Source organism: Spea bombifrons, chromosome 10 (genome assembly GCF_027358695.1).
Source record: "Spea bombifrons isolate aSpeBom1 chromosome 10, aSpeBom1.2.pri, whole genome shotgun sequence".
Lineage (NCBI taxonomy): Eukaryota > Metazoa > Chordata > Amphibia > Anura > Pelobatidae > Spea > Spea bombifrons.
The window spans coordinates 14,856,708-14,870,902 of NC_071096.1; positions in this window are offsets into that span (position 1 = coordinate 14,856,708).

Sequence of the window (14,195 nt, forward strand, 5' to 3'; positions counted from 1 at the left end):
AATTGCTGTCAGACTCTGACTCAAGAGTTGGTTAGTAGTGATCAGATAATTTCTGACCCATAGCAAAACTATACAGTAACCCAACCCAACATTTAACTGTACCACCTTCACGAACCAGTAACAGGGCTCCGGCTCTACTCCTAACCCCAAGGTACACTATATAGACAGTTATTGGGACACACATTTTAATTATTATTTAATAATTAAATGATTATTTAATAATTAGGTGTTGAGGTCAAGGCTCAATGTGGGCCAGTCAAGTTATTCCACGCTAAACTCATACAACCATGTCTTTATCGGCTTTGCTTTGTGTACTAAGGCACAGTCATGCTGGAATAGAAAAGAGCCTTCCCCAAACTGTTCCCACAAAGTTGGAAGCTTTGCGTTGTCCAAAATGTCTTGGGTTGCTGAAGCATTAAGATTTTCCTTCACTGGAAATAAGGGGCCTAGCCCAACCCTTGAAAAACAGCCCCACACCATTATCCCTCCACCAAACTTTTTAGCTGGCACAATGCAGTCAGGCAGGTAACATTATCCCGGCATCTGCCAAATGAGTTGCTGCTGTTCCTAAACTCTTTCACTTTCCAATAATACCACTTATTGTTGGCTGTAAAATATCTAGCAGTGATGAAATTTCACCAACGTATTGCAAAAGTGGCATCCTATCACAGTACCACGCTTGGAGTGACTGAGCTCTTCAGAACAACCCATTTTTTCCACAAATGTTTGTAAATGCAGACTGCATGGCTAGGCGCTTGATTTTATACATCTGTGGCGATTCAATAATTAAGGGGTGTGTTGCAATACTATTGTCTATATAGTTGGCAGGGGCTTAGTAGATGGAGCCCTGAATGCAAAGCTAGATACGTAGATAAGAGCCAGAAGCAAGGTACCTGTAGGGATCAAGCAAAATCTTGGTCAAGACTAACAGAGGTCAGTTCAGGCAGCATAGGTTCGCAAACAAAAATCAGGCAAAGGGTCAGAATCCAAAGAGATAGTATATCATGTCCAGGGGTTAATTACCGTATTTGCTCGATTATAAGATGACCCTGATTATAAGACGACCCCCCAAATCTGAATATTAATTTATGAAAAAAAAAAGAAAAAGCCTGAATATAAGACGACCCTATAGGAAAAAAGTTTTACCAGTAAATGTTAATTCATCTAAACTATTTTTGGTTTTATTTCCTTCTGTTTTCCAACATGCCCCCCAGTTATGCACATCTGCCCCAGAAATGCCTTATACCCCCTATATGCCACTGTGCCCCATGATATGCCTTTTAACCCTCTAAATGCCACTGTGCCCCATGATATGCCTTTTAACCCTATATGCCACTGTGCCCCATGATATGCCTTTTGACCCCCTATGTGCCACTCTGCCTCCAGAAATGCCTTATACCCCTATATGCCACTCTGGCATTTAGAGGGTTAAAAGGCATATTATGGGGAAGAGTGGCATATAGGGAGGTTTAAGGCATTCAGGAGACAGAGTGGCGTATAGAGGGTTAAAAAGGCATTTCTGGAGGCAGAGTGGCATTAAGGGGGTTAAAAGGCATTTCACAGAGCACTCTGCCTCCAGAAATGCCTTATGCCCCCCCCCAAACTTACCGGAGCTTCTGACTTCCCTGTCACCGGTGCGGGGAACTCTGATCTCTGACAGCCGGGGAAGGTCTGCGCGTAGACATCTACATGCTGCCCCAGCTACACACCGGGGACTCAGAAGTACCGGTAAGTGGGGCGGGGGGGGGGACAGGAGGATCCAGGTCCCCTGCAGCTGCGGGGGATCTGGATCTTAGTCGTCTCATACTCAGACCTATTTGAGGTCTGATTATAAGACGACCCCGATTATAAGACGAGGGGTATTTTTCAGAGCATTTGCTCTGAAAAAAACCTTGTCTTATAATCAAGCAAATACGGTAAATAGAGCATTCAGTAGGCCACAAATTTACATAAGGTAACCCACACCCCCCAAATGTTCTTGTTTAGGCGATGAGGAAAGTCTTTGCTCAGTCCATAGAAATCCAATAAAATCAAATCTCATCAAGGTGGGCAAGAAAAATTCCTCACCAGTTGCTCAGGTGTAAATGTGGAACGCCTTTTCTCCCACCGACGCATGAAAATGAATACTGCATGTGTGAAACGAGTTAAGTACCCTCTTGTCTTTATAATAAGCATGTCTGGCTGGCTGTTTCCATACTATCTGTTGGATTTATTGCTTTTTATGGGACTACGGACCTGAATTCATATTTATTTGTATACGCTGATCAGCCGCAGCGTTCTGACCACTGACAGGTGAAGTGAATAACTCTAATAATCTTGGTATAATAGCACCTGTCGGTGGGTGGGATATATTAGGCAGCAAGTGAACATTTTGTCATCGAAGTTGATGTGTTAGAAGCAAAAAAAATAAAGCTGTATGTGGTAATGATGAAATTGTCAACCCAGTTATTATTTCTTGGATTATACCTAATACTTTGGATTTTTGTACAATGTCACCAAATGTGAGACATGGATCCTTGAGTTATTTCACATCTCCAACAAAGGTCATGTACATTAGAATATATTTTATGCAAGGTTTTAGGGACAAAATACTATCAATAACATGGCGTGCAACTCTTGAAGATTAAGACAATCTGTTATTTTTGGAATATTAAACCATGATTCAATCCTTTTCTGATCCTCTATCTCAATGCTTAGCTCTCTAACCCATTTAATCTTATATGGAATATCGACCCTATGAGAAAGTTCTTCTCTAAGCACCTTGCAAGATTTAAATAGTCTCCTCTTCGGTTTCTTTATTCAAGAACTCTTCAATAAAGCGGACCTTATTTGCTTCATTGGATTTAACCTGAAAATATGTAAAAAGTTACTAAAATACTATAACCATCTACTAGTTGTTGAAAGGGTTTTATTTTATCTCTCAACATCAAATCATCAATTTTATTAATTCCTTTTTTTTAACCAATTAGACAAATCTAAATTTGGAATATTTATTTCCAGCAATTTTTTTTTTTTTTTTTTTAACATACACCAGAAAGAAAGAAGGTCTCTTATTATGGTATTATTTAATTCCCCTATTATATCGTTAACGTTTAATTAATTCCACCAAATAATACTGCTCAAATTTGAGCAGTTTGCTCAATTACATACCATTGTTCCTGTCTAGACACCTTCAGTTGCAATTTTTTTTATACGTGCCAATACACTTGCATTTCTATACTTAAATAAACCTGGAAAGCTTCCATTTGTTTTTCTTTTTTTTTTTCAAAATCAAACTTTATTCAATTTTCCAAACATATATTAGGGAGGGGGTAGGGATACAGAAAGGAAAAAGAGGGAGGGAAGGGAGACGGGGGAAACAGGGTACCCCGGCATGAGACCATGATGTACAGAAACACAGATCCATACACAAAACCAGTATATAAGCCGACCAACAGCAGGAGGCAATTTGCGGTATGAAAACGAGAAAAAGAAGAAAGAAAAAAAAAAAAAAAAAAAAAAAACAAGGCCAGTGGCAAAAATGGAATACACAGATCAAAAGGGCAGAGCAGGGCAACTACGCATCCCGCCCCACAACAGAGGACAACCAGTAGAACCATGTGGCCGTATAAGCCTCCCTAAGTTTCGGGGTCGAGGCGGAGAGATCCTCAATCCGCCTGATCTCCTCCACCTTCGCCACCCAGTCGCGGCGAGAGGGAGGGCGAGGTTGTTTCCAATGAAGTGGGATGAGACTTTTAGCAGCGTCAAGGAGATGTCGGACCACCGACCGCTTGTAATGTGAGATCGAATGGGGAGTGTGGTGCAGAAGCATGGGCAGCGGCCGGAACGGAGGGGGGGAATCCGAGAGCTCCGAGATCACCCGGTGGACCTCCTCCCAGTAGGGCTGTAACAAAGGGCATGACCACCATATGTGCAACATCGTGCCCACGTCCCCACCGCACCTCCAACACATATCAGAGGTACCCGGGAACATTCGGTGGAGCCTCTGCGGCGTCCTGTACCAGTTCGTCAACAGCTTATAATTAGTCTCCTGCGTCTTAGTCGCTTTAGAGCTCTTATGGGTAAAAATGAAAATCTTGTCCCAGTCCCTGTCGGAGAGTTGAGTGTCACAGGCGGCCTCCCAGGTCGCGCAGAAGGGCGGTCGTGTCGTGGAAGTCGCAGTCAAAAGAAAAGAGTAGAGCAGGGAGATGGCCCTCTCCGGTGGGTGAGCCCTCGTGCACAAGACCTCGAAGCCCGTTAAGGGCCGATGAAGAAGGTCCCCCCGTGGCAAGGTAGAAAGGTAGTGACGAATTTGGTGATAAGTGAAGCGCTCCGACCACGTAGGAACGCGGCCCGTTATCAACGAACCCAAGGGCAGAATCCCACCCTCCCCCAGGAGCGCCCGAGCCTGAACAGGGGCAGGAACCCCAAGAAAATCCAATCGACCCTCCCCGCGCCCCGGCGCAAAGTCCGGATTCCCGCATAGGGGCAACAAGGGCGACGGAGCAGTAGAGAGACGGGCCCGCCGTCCCACCCCCCTCCAAACCGCCAGAGTCGCCAGAATAAAAGGGTGCGAAATGCCGCCGTGGCTGCCGCTCGGGCCCCACAAGGCATGATACACACAGCCCCGCAACTCACCAAGCTCCAGGTCGACCCACGGCTTAGCTAGAGGGCCCAAGGCGTGCCACTCCAAAACGCGAAGCAAGTGGGCAGCCCGGTAGTACCCCTGAAAGTCAGGTAAGGCAAGACCACCCGCAGATTTAGGTCTCGTAAGCTGGGAAAACCGCTGTCGAGGGCTCTTATTACCCCAGACAAACTTAGACACCAGGGACCGAAGAACCTGGAAAAACTCCCGAGGTATCCGGATGGGCAGCGTTTGGAACAGGTACAACACCCGGGGCAAAAGGTTCATCTTAACAACATTCACCCGGCCCATCCAGGAGAGGAACAGCGGCATCCACCGCCGCAGATCCCCCGACAGGACGGCGAGCAGAGGCGCAAAGTTAGCATGGTAAAGACGAGCGGGGTCAGCAGTCAGCCAGATCCCCAAATACTGCAGCTTCTCGGGGCACCACTTAAAGGGGAAGCTGGGCATGAGCGCAGCCGCCAAACTAGGGGGCAGGGTAATATTCAAAATCTCAGATTTCGAATAATTTATTTTGAGGTTAGACAGCTCGCCGTAGAGGCGAAATGCCTCAAGAATATTCGGAAGCGTAACACCGGGGCGGTCAACGATAAACAGGAGGTCATCCGCGTACGCCGCAACCTTGTGATGCCTACCACCCTCCTGCAACCCCAATATGTTCGGGTCAGAGCGGACAGCCTCCAGGAAAGGCTCCAGAGACAACGCAAAGAGCATCGGGGAAAGGGGGCACCCCTGCCTAGTTCCGTTCCGTATCGCTATAGGGGGGGAGAGAGCCCCGTTAACCCGAATGCGAGCAGATGGCGAAGAATAGAGAGCCCTAATCCAAGCCAACATAGAGGGACCCAGACCCAGATGCACCAAGGTAGCCTCCAAAAACACCCAGTCCACCCTATCGAAGGCCTTCTCCGCGTCGGTCGACAGAAATAAAATTTGGCGTGCCTCCACCCGTGCCTTGTGGATCACGGAGAGAAGCCTAATCGTGTTATCCCGCGCCTCACGTCGAGGGATAAAACCTGCTTGATCGGGGTGGATCAGCAGCGGGAGGAAGCGAGCCAAGCGCAGCGCCAACATCTTGGCAAAAAGCTTTAAATCGGCATTGAGGAGCGAGATGGGCCGGTAGCTCTGACACAAACCAGGATCCTTGCCTTCCTTCGGAATAACCGTGATCGTAGCCGCCAACGACTGGGAAGGGAACTGAAGACCCTCACGTATGGCATTGAGGGCAGCAAGCAGGTGAGGGAAAAGGTGCTTCGAGAAGGTATGGTAGTACCCCAAGGGCAAACCGTCCGGGCCCGGACACTTACCCCGCTGCGTAGCCTTCAGAGCCGCGGAAAGCTCCGCGGCCGAGAACGGCTCCTCGATGGAATCCGCCTGTTCGCGGGTAAGCTTGCGCACACCGTGGGCCGCCAGATAACTATCAATACGGACCCGCTTATCGTGACAGGCACGATCATCTGAAGCCTGAGACAAGCCATAAAGGGAGGAATAGTAGGCATGAAACGCGTCCACAATCTTAGAGGGGTAGGGGGACAAATCCCCCGCAGGCGTCCGAACCCGATGAACGTGCGCGTTCCGCTTAAGGGGGTTAATCATCTTGGCCAACAGCTTACCACATTTTTTGCCGTGTTCGCTGAAAAACCTCTGGCTATACAGGGAAGCCCGGCGAAACCTAGAGTTAAGAATATCCGACAACTGACCCCTTAAGGAGGTCAGTTCCGTGTGAGTCCCCTCGTCCAGGGTGTCTTTATGCACGGATTCCAGATGCTGAATACGCGCAGTGAGCCGATCAATCTCCAGCGCGCGCGCCCTCTTCCTCCGCGCACCCTGTTGTATGAAAAAACCCCGCAGCACGCACTTGTGAGCCTCCCACACCACCAGAGGGGACACCCCCTGCGTAGCATTATCCAGAAAATACTGCTGCAGTTCCGTCTCCGTCTGAGAAACAAGAGCCTCGTCCAGTAAGAAAGAGTCATTAAGTCGCCACGTCCACTCCCTAGCCCTACACAACGGAGAGTCGAGCGTAATAGAAACAGGAGAATGGTCGGTCCAGGTCATCGGCAGGATCACGGCCGTCCGCAGCAAGTCGAGGTAAGTCTGAGAGAGAAATATGTAGTCCAGTCGTGAGTAGCAAGCGTGAGGTGAGGAATAGAAAGTGAAGTCCCGGGCAGTCGGGTACAGAGAACGCCAACAGTCAATCAGGTGCTGCTCAGCTAGGATTTTGCGAACCGAACGCAGCTGGTTACCTGGGACACAGCTAGAGCCAGAGGAGGTATCAGCCTCCGGGTGAAGGGGAACATTTAAATCCCCTCCCAGAATCACAAGGCCCTCTCCGAAGGTGGAGAGCGAGGCCGCGATAGACCGGAGGGCCAAATGTTGAGATCGATTGGGGAGATACACACTGGCAAAAGTGTAGAGAGCCTCTGAAATATAGCCCTTAACGAAGGTGAAACGGCCCGAGGGGTCAAGGAGAGTATCTTTAACAACAAACGGGACCCTGCTAGAAAATAGTATAGCCGTCCCCTTAGTCTTAGACTCCGGATTGTTACTAAAATATCCCAAAGGGTAGCGGGAATTCTTAAGGCTAGGGGCCTGCCCCTCCCGAAAGTGCGTCTCCTGAAGCAGCACCACAGAGGCATCATGTGCCTTAAATTCTCTCAGAGCCCTGGACCGTTTTTCGGGTAGATTGAGACCCTGTGCGTTAACAGAATAGATGGTCAGCGGAGCCGGGCGGAAAGCCATGGGAGCCGCCGTATAAAGCAGTGTCTCAAAACCGCGGGGGGTAGAGGGAGGGGGTGAGGGACGGAGAGGGAGTGGGCGGCGAGAAGGAGGACTAGGACGGGAAGGGGGAAGGTATGGGAGAGAGGTAGTATGTGGGGAAATGTGTCAAGTACCAGGTAGACTCCAACCCCCCGAGGGAGGCGAGCGGGGTCCCCAGGAAACGGGATATGACACCAAGCCCCGTGGGGAAGAGAACCAAGCGGGCGAGGAGACGAAAAGAGCAGCAAAGGCTCCGTGAGGAACCAGATGTCACGAAACCAAAAGACGCCCCGCCACCCGCCCAAAACAGACAACACCAAAACAACAAAGATCGGGCAACGCAATACATTAGAGAGCACACATTTAAGACATAGAGTAGAACAATGTACACGCAGTAGTCACCGACATATCCATCGTGTAGGAGCATATGGTCGTTATATGTCACACCCTGTTGACTCTTGCGCAACGAATAATATCACAAATAAAAATAAAACTACGGAAAATAAAAATACAGAGGAATAACAGCAGTGATGCTAGTGGCCCCGAGGTGTTCAGCATAATGACATCATAGCAGCACAGCCATAGGGTATCATCCGCCGCCGAGCATCTAGCAGGGAGCGTGGTGACGCAAACCGGAAAAAAAAAAAAAAAAAAAAAAAAAACCCAAAAGCAACTGGTACAGAGTGTAATAAAAAATGAAAAGTAACCGATACAGAGTGTAATAATGCATACGGTACGTGCGTACATGCAGTGAGAGACACACCCAGCAGCCATTGTCGCAGCCATCGTGAAATAGCAAATGTGTTTTATGTGCCACACCCTCACTACTCATGTGGAACTGATAATATCACAAAAGTACACCATAGTGTCATCATGCCAGCATACCTGTAAAGGATCAGCCGCTGCTGAGTGGCCGTTCACAAAAAAAAAAAAAAATATTGTTGTGTAACCGTACGACGATCAATGCGCACGTGTGCAAGAGCGCGCATGTGGTACATGAGGTACCAGGCAATGTGAGCAAGAACAGGTGTGAATGGGAAAGCATGTGTGAGAGTGCAAAAAAAAAAAAAAAAAAAAAAAAATTTTTGTGTAACCGTGCGCCGATCAATGCGCACGTGTGCAAGAGCGCGCATGTGGTACATGAGGTACCAGGCAATGTGAGCAAGAACAGGTGTGAATGGGAAAGCATGTGTGAGAGTGCGCACGGTCCACATGTGGGACCCGAGCAACAGGCGCCAAAAGCCGCAAATGGCCGCAGACTGACGTAGGGGCCCCATAAACACAAAATACAGGCAGGGCGCAAGAACCCCCCACCAGCCCCAAAAACACGGCGAAAAAACAAAAGTAGAGTAACAAAAAATAAAACAAAACCCAACATGAAGGCGCAGAGGAACCGCGGGTACCCTGCGGTTAGGCACAAACGAGAGTCCGCGTAGAGCGATAGTCCCCGCCGTCAGAGCGGCGTACGCAACCAGGTAGGGCTGCAACTAACGATTATTTTAATAATCGATTAATCGGCCGATTATTTTTTCGATTAATCGATTAATCGGATAAAAAAAACAATATGCAAATTTTTCGTTTATTTAAAAGAATTTAATGAACTGGATGTTAAAAAACAACTTAAAATTTACATTAACATTCTTATTTTGTTATGATGTAATAAAAAACAATATTTTCAAAGTACAAGAACCCAAACACAATATTTATGAAACAAAATAACCCCAAACATTCTGAAAAGAGGTGGACTATTACTGTTCAAGAAACTTTGCCCCAGCACTTTGCACTTTGCACCCAGCACTTTGCACCCAGCACTTTGCACCCAGCCCTGGCACTTTGCACCCAGCACTTTGCACCCAGCACTTTGCCCCAGCCCTGGCACTTTGCATCCAGCACTTTGCACCCAGCATTCAGCACTTTGCACCAGCACTTTGCACTTTGCACCCAGCCCTGGCACTTTGCACCCAGCACTTTGCACCCAGCCCTGGCACTTTGCACCCAGCACTGGCACTTTGCACCCAGCACTTTGCACTGTGCCCCTGCACCCAGTCTCTAACTCTGCCCTGCACCCAGCCCTGCCCCCACATTCTGCCCTGCCCCCACACTCACACTCTGCCCTGCACCCACTCTGCCCTGCACCCACACTCACACCCTGCCCTGCATCCCCACCCCCACTCTGCCCTGCACCCAGTCTCCCACTCTGCTCTGCACCCACACTCACACCCTGCATCCCCACCCCCACTCTGCCCTGCACCCAGTCTCCTGCCCTGCACCCCCCACCCCCACTCTGCCCTGCACCCCCACCCCCACTCTGCCCTGCACCCACACTCACGAACCGCTCTGTGCGAATGGAGCCACTCGCACAGAGCGGTTCGCTCTGTGCGAATGGAGCCACTCGCACAGAGCGGTTCGCTCTGTGCGAATGGAGCCACTCGCACAGAGCGAACCGCTCTGTGCGAATGGAGCCACTCGCACAGAGCGAACCGCTCTGTGCGAATGGAGCCACTCGCACAGAGCGAACCGCTCTGTGCGAATGGAGCCACTCGCACAGAGCGAACCGCTCTGTGCGAGTGGCTCCACTCGCACAGAGCGAACCGCTCTGTGCGAGTGGAGCCACTCGCACAGAGCGAACCGCTCTGTGCGAGTGGAGCCACTCGCACAGAGCGAACCGCTCTGTGCGAGTGGCTCCATTCGCACAGAGCGATTCGCTCTGTGCGAGTGGCTCTGTGCGATCCGTGCACATAGACATGAAGAATACTTACCTCCGGAACGCGTCACATCCGTCACGTAGCTAAAAGAAGGCGGAGACTGCAGAGCGTGTAGCAGAAGCGGGGAACGCTCGCGGAGGTAAGTAAAAGGAGCCGAGTGCTCCAACAACGAATTGATCACTCGATTAATCGATAACGGAAATCGTTATCGATGATTTCCGTTATCGATTATTATCGATTTTATCGATTCGTTGTTTCAGCTCTACAACCAGGGAAGGATACAACCGAGTCTCCGCGGGTTCGCCACCGGCGCAGGGCCGGCATCAATCACTCCCTCGGTTGCCGGTCGCGATCACCGTCTCCCGCAGCCCGTCGAAGGGGTCTGACCCGGGGGGGTCCGCGTTGTGTCGATCTGCCGCGGCGCTGTCGAGGATCCACGTCCCGGGCGGTCCAGTCGGGGACCTCAAGCGGCGGCAGGTCCAGTTCCAACAGGAAGGGACGAACATCCGCAGGCCTGCGGATGGTAGCCGTGAGCGAGCCCCGACGGGCGACCAGGGCGAATGGGTAACCCCAACGGTAGACGATCTTCCTCTCCTGGAGCGCAGCGGTCACCGGACGTAAGGCCCTCCTGGCCAGCAGCGTGTAGTGGGAAAGGTCCTGGTAGAGGGAAACCTCGTGGCCCTCAAAGGTCCAAAAACGACGGGCACGGGCCTTCAGCATGATCTCCTCCTTCAAGGAGTAGCTGTGGAGACAACAAATTATGTCCCTAGGGGGATCTCCCGGGCCGCCGTTGGAGCGTAGGGCCCTATGTGCGCGGTCAAAAGTTATAGGCTTCCTCTCTGGGTCGGCAGGTCGCTCCAATATCATGGAGAAAAGTCTGTCCAGGATCTCCCTAAGGTCCTCGGGTCGCTCACCTTCAGGAAGGCCCCGGACCCTGATATTGGACCGCCGTCCCCGGTTATCAAGGTCCTCGAGGTGGTAGAACACATCAGCCAGCTGGTGGGAACATGAGCGGCAGTGGGCCGAGAGCTGGCGTTCGACATCACTGGTCCTGGCGTCCACGCCAGAGACCCTCTCGTCGAGGCGGGTAACTTCGGCCCGTAATGCCGCTACTTCGGCCCGGACCGTCTGCTTCACCTCTGCCACGAGGAGACTGAAGTCGTCCTTGGTGGGTAGGGAGGAAAAAAGTCGGCGCCAATCAGGCGAAGGCGGTCCCGAGGAACTTGGCACGGGCAGCGGGGGAGCGCCGTCCTCCGAGGCCCGAAAGCACGCGGGAGTCTGCGCCATGTCGGGATCTCCCGGCTGTGTCTGCAGGGGCAAAGGAGCAGCGAAAAAGTCCTTCAAGGACGCGGATTGGGGTCTGCCGCTAGTCGCCGGGGTAGTCGGTTCCGGAGGACCCTTTTTAGTGCGGCCCATTGCGGATTACACCGGTGTGTCTGCAAATATTAGGACGGGTGGCGCGGAGAAAACAAATCAGGCAGCCATCTTCCTCGCCAGGCCAGCCACGCCCCCCCCATTTGTTTTTCTTATGGTATAAGATATATTTCTTTTCATCCTGGGTTTTTTATCCTTTGATTGTAAGTCTAAAATCCACCATCTGGGGCTGTGAGAGGAATCATTCTTTAATAGTTGGCAGATTATTTTTTTGATCGATTATAAAAAGAAAATGGCAATTTTTTGTTGAAAATAATGTAATGAACAAACTGGGTGTTAAAAACAAACAGCAGAATAAAAAATGTCAAAAAAAAAAATTCACATTAACATGTGTCCTTGTACTCTTTGCACACAACACTTTATCACAATGACATTTTTCTAATCGCCTTCTTATTTTACTATGACATAATAATAAAAGCCATATTTTAAAGGTACAAGAACCCAAACACAGTATTTCTCAAACTAGGTTTTAATACCTAAAAGATTTTTACTAGTAAATATTCACATGTAAACTATTTTTTCATATTTAATAAAAACTAGGATTGAGAAAAATGCCACTCTGCCCTCCCCCAACTTACCAATGCATCCCCAGACTTGCCCCCATGCTCCAGACTCCTTGGTGTCAAGTGGGGGGCAGGCGATGAAAGTCTGTGCGATGCGCATAGACTACCTCTGCTGCTGCCCAGCACTTCTGGTCATATTATTATTTATTGTTTTATATAGCGCCATCAAATTCCGTAGCACTGTACAATGGGTAGAAAGGCTATAACAAGTATTATGTGACATAACAAATTGACTAACAGAGACAACAGGTGAGGAGGGCCCTGCTCAAACGATCTTACAATCTGGAGGACGGCGGCGCTCCATCATAGAAGCCCCAGCGGAAGTGCCGGGCAGCAGCGGAGACGTTCAGACTAATTCATCTAATCAATGTCAACGATTTTCATTATTGATTGTTATCGATTTTATAGATTAGTTGTTGCAGCCCTAGTATGTATGTATGTCCTTAGAATGTTGTCATCCCAGCCATGAAACCATCAATTTCTTCACTCACTTAGCTGTTTCCACATATAATTTATATTTTATGGACCTCGTCAACAGGCTTTAAAAGATCAGCCTCAACTCCAGCCAGTATCTGGTTGTGTGTTTTTGCTGCTGGAGGTGTTATAATTAAATGCCTGATTTCCTAGACTTTGACCTCTGCTTTGCTACACGTTTATTAACCCTGTCTCCTGGCCCTGACCTCTGCATTACATTTGACTCTGCTTTTGGATACTGCTCTTACTGCTCAAGTGATTCCTCCAGCCTGTTGCTTTGAGCAGTGTTGTTTTGCAAGGGTGTGCTCCATCTCCTGAAACTGGGCTTACACGATGTGGCCATTTCCAATGTTGGAGGGCGTGCCCTAGATCAGTGATGGGGAACGTTTTTTGAGCCCGAATGCCCAATTTTCTTCATGAAACCAAGTTGCAGACCTCAAAGTGCCAACAGTGCACATTAACCATGGAAAGGACGTTTTTTTGGTACAAAATTACTATACACAACAGTGTGCATCAAATTGCCCATATACATTGTTTTTTAAGCATAGAATGTGTCAGCAGTAAATAGCTATTATTTGGCCCATCTATCTGCCCAAGCAGAAAAACATATGAAAAGAGGGTCAATGCTGAGCGCTGGGGTATGACATAACATACCTGCGCTCAGCATGAAATGTCGACACCCCAACCAAGACGGAGGCCTCGCGATCTCACCACCAAAGTCATTGAAGCACCGAGGCAGGTGGTGGCAGGGTAAGGAGGAAGCAGAAGGACGCAGAGCGGTTGCTGAAAAACGTTTTCATGAGTGACCGCTTGGCACTTGGGGCCGTGCACCTGCCTTGGGGCGGCCCTGGTCTTAGTGATTGGATGGCCACCTGGCACCCCTGCTGCCATGGCACCCTGTGTGTTGGTGGGTATGTGTATAAGTGTGTTTACATATATGTGCCAGAGTGTATGTTGGGCAAGGGGTACAAAAGGGACAGACAAGTTGTTTGGGGGCAATGATATCACAGACCAGCTGTTGAGGGGCCCTAGGGTAATTTTAGCACCAGGACCCTGTGGTTTCGTGTTACGCCTCAGGGAAGCACCGAGGCGGGTGGTGGTAGGGTACGGAGGAAACAGAAAGGCGCCGAGCGGTTACTGAAAACGTTTTCATGAGTGACCGCTTGGTGCCCCTCTCTCCCCCGCGCTCCCTGCCACATAGGTGCCATGCACCTGCCTCAGGATGGCCACCTGGCGCCCCTGCTGCCATGGCACCCTGTGTGTTGGTGAGTATGTATGTGTGTGTGTTTACATATATGTGCCAGAGTGTATGTTGGAAGGAGGGGGCAAGGGGTAAAGAAGACACAGACAAGTTGTTTGGGGGGGGGCAATGATAGCACAGACCAGCTGTTGAGGGGCCCTGAGGTAACTTTAGCGCCAGTGCCCTGTGGTTTGGTGTTATGCCTGTTCAGGACCTCAGGCTACTATTCTTATACTCGGGTTCTGCCTTAACCCAATAAAATACCGTATTGGCCCGAACATAGGCCGCACTTTTTTTCTAGACTTAAAGTGGGGGTGCGGCCTATATTCGGGGTCTAGCGCCCGACGCCCGGGACATGCAGTTCCGGGCAGGCAGCAGAGTTAGGATACAGATCCACT